The 3,074-nt window shown below is 55.3% G+C and overlaps 1 protein-coding gene across 2 annotated transcripts in view; it reads right to left on the bottom strand.

The window, feature by feature from the left end:
- LOC113206053 (UBX domain-containing protein 4) overlaps nt 1–3,074 on the bottom strand; it is a 19,022-nt gene that overhangs the window by 15,201 nt on the left and 747 nt on the right. The gene's annotated exons all lie outside the window — the stretch shown is intronic.

Below are 3,074 nucleotides of genomic sequence, written 5' to 3'. Positions count from 1 at the left end.
CCCCCCCGCCCCTCCTCCGCGGCCTTGACTCACATCGTTACGGCAGAGCGGGGGGCGACAGCCGACAGCCCAGCCGGCTAATTCGAGTCGTCTCGCCAACGCGCTAACTGCTGACCTAGCCCGGCTGGGCCACCGGCTTGGCCTGGCCACCGTGCTGGGCCATCCCCGCGTATGGCTCACATGAGGCCCCGCTGCAGCACAGCAGCCCGCCCCTGGCCGCCCCTGGCCGCCTCAGGCCGCCTTTGGCTGCCTCTGGCCGCCTCTGGCACCCGCTGCACGCAATGCCGTACTTTCACTTTAGGCCGCACCCGTGCTGCACCGCACCACCCGGTATGAGAAATTAAATATACTGCGCCCAGTCCACCGAACATAAGAGGAGCTCCCGTCATCGCCAAAAAGCCTATGCTTGCGATGTAATTTTTTATTTTCTTTTTTGGGGGGGGGGGAGGGGGATTTTTAAGGTTTGCTAGGTTTCTTTTTAATGTGTAAGAAATTAAGAAATTCTAGAAAATGTTTGAAAAGTTATTTTTATGTGGGAAAATATTTAGAAAATACTTAAACATCTTAAGTTTTCAATGAAAACTTTTGTTATGACCTCTCCCTGCGACGTTCTAATCCTAATCGCCCACGGCCGTGGACATCGGACCGACGACACGGTTGAGGTTCTGCAGGGCACCACCTCCTGTCAGAGCCTTAGAAACTAACTGTGCAGTAGTGGCCCTCCTGTGAGAGGTACGCAGAGCTGGCGGCTGGTGTTCCATGGGGCTGGAGGCCCCCTGTGCGAGACTAGGACTAGCAGAAAGCGCGCGATAGCTCTGCGCTTGGTAATCGTTGTTATCAACAGATTTTGGCTAAAAGCGGGCGAGTTATATAATTTATGAGCTCCTGCAAGTCTCACATTTAAAATGAGTCATGTCTCGCGGCGGTGCGAAGAGAATTGTGAAAGAAATTAATATCTGAAAACTCGAGGTGGAGCGAGGGAGGTTATGGCCGCTTCTAGCCTCGCACAGGGTGATTTTGGGGTATGGCCGCGCCCGTGGAACACCAAAGCGCTGTGATTGGCTGCCGCTCGACTGCTCTGCGTACCTCTCACAGGAGGACCACTACTGTGCAGTTACCAGCACCGGGGCGCCTCCCCCCGACCGCCTCATCCACCCCCCGCTGCTCTACGTCGACGTCATCCTGGCGCCCCCGCGGGGCCCTCGATCTGCCTGAGCTGGCGGCGGCCTTTTAGGCCGCATCTCGCGGTCTGCTTTGCTTTGACGGCGGAAATGACGCAAACCGGAGCTGCCGGAGCGCAGCATCAGCCCGCGCGTTCACCCCGGGGGCCCCGAGCGAGGGATCGGGCCTGGAGCCCGTGGCGCATCCGACGGCAAATCGTTCCCGATGAACTTTGTCTTGACACGACAGCCAGCCTGAAGGCGCCTACGGACGAGTTGCGATTGGCAAATCTCTCTCACTCCCCCCTCCCAACCCCGCCCTTTTTTTTTTCACCGCCAAACCCCTGGCTGTGCGGAGAGCCAGCAGCAGAGAAAATATGACGGCCCATAAGGCCAGCCGGTGGGTCGTTTTCTGCGTTAATTGTGAAACGATCGTCAGTCGGAGAATAGGCGCGACTGCGCGGGGCAGACGTCTCAGACGTAACCGGCTTACGGCAAATGAACGCCATTATGACCGCGCCGATAACTGATGGCCAGAGACGTTTGAGAGTTATTTCGGGGAGGCGATTGCCACTTTGAAAAATATCGTCGTAAAATTTACGATTTTTTTTAAAACCCGAATTTTAATTTTTAAATTGTGAATTGACGAGAGCACATATTTTTTTACTCGCCAATAATTGATTTCAAGTCGATACGTACTGCATGGTATTTTTACAAATAATTGTAATTTTACAACTTGCGTCAAGGAAAATTTTTCTGTGAGCCTTTCTCCTTTTTTTTTCACAGTGGTAACGGTATCATAACGAGTATGCGGCGAGCGACCGACGACGCCTCTCGTGCCCACGTGGTCGCGACTAGGCCGCTGGAATGGGGAGAGTAGTGCGTCGAGCAAAACAGAAACTTATTGAGAAGGTGGTCAGTCCGCTTTGGCGGGGGAGAGCGTGCCCCTGGCCTCCCGGACCCCCCACCCCCCAAATTGCGAAACACACACGCGCAGCACTGATCCAGCAGCACTGGGCTGGACACGCTGCAATTGCCCGCGCCGCCGGTAGCTATAGCTCTGCCATGGTGCCGCGAGCCGAGCTCTGCTGCGGCCGACCCAGGCCCTCCTCGCCCGGCCAGACCAGTTTGTCAAAGTGCTGCATTCTGCTGGCCGGCTAGGCGGGCTAGGCTTGGGCTGGGCCACCAACGGACTGCCTCTCGCCCGCCGCGCCCCAACCGCTCTGATGTGGTGGTCAAGTGTAGTGGCGACTGTGCGGCCCGCTAGCCCCACGAGTCCCCGTGAGCCGCCGACGACGAGGCGGGTACGTCCGGGGGTGCGCTGCGCTGTCTGCACTGACCCCCCGAGTGATTTTTACATTTCGAGCACCACCAAATACACTGAGTTCTTGAACCAAGTACACTCTGTTTTTACACTCTTTTTTCAAGTGCGTATGCCTTGATACAAATTATGTTCACTTGAAACATCTGGGATCAGGTACAATGGATTTGATCCAAGAACTCTGTTTTTCGGGTGAGCTACCACTCTGCTATGTTTGCCCTTTGCACCGCAGCGCCCGCGCGGCTGGAGAGGATCCGGCGGCGACGAGGAGGAAGAGCCCATTACCGTCCAAATGGTGTCGTGCAATGCTGCTCGCGCCTTCCCTGAAGTTTGGACCTCCCGACCCGCTCCCGCGACCCGCCTCTCGCCACGCGCCCACCGCCGTACCTGTACCGGGCGTCTCTGTGCACGCGCCGCAATAGTGTCGTGGAATTGATTATGATTAGTGGCGCAGGCCCGCAATCACTGTCAAAATGTTTTGTGGGTTTTAGCGGAAAAAAAACAAACAAAAAATATAAAGTAACGATTTTAAAATAATTGTAAAATTATCGAATTCTTATGACATTAAGTGTCGACTGGAGCTCAGGTACCGA

Source organism: Frankliniella occidentalis, unplaced genomic scaffold (genome assembly GCF_000697945.3).
Source record: "Frankliniella occidentalis isolate FOCC.00 unplaced genomic scaffold, Focc_3.1 Scaffold16, whole genome shotgun sequence".
Classification (NCBI taxonomy): Eukaryota; Metazoa; Arthropoda; class Insecta; order Thysanoptera; family Thripidae; genus Frankliniella; species Frankliniella occidentalis.
Note: the sequence above shows the minus strand (reverse complement) of the source record. Positions and strands in the feature narration are given on the sequence as shown.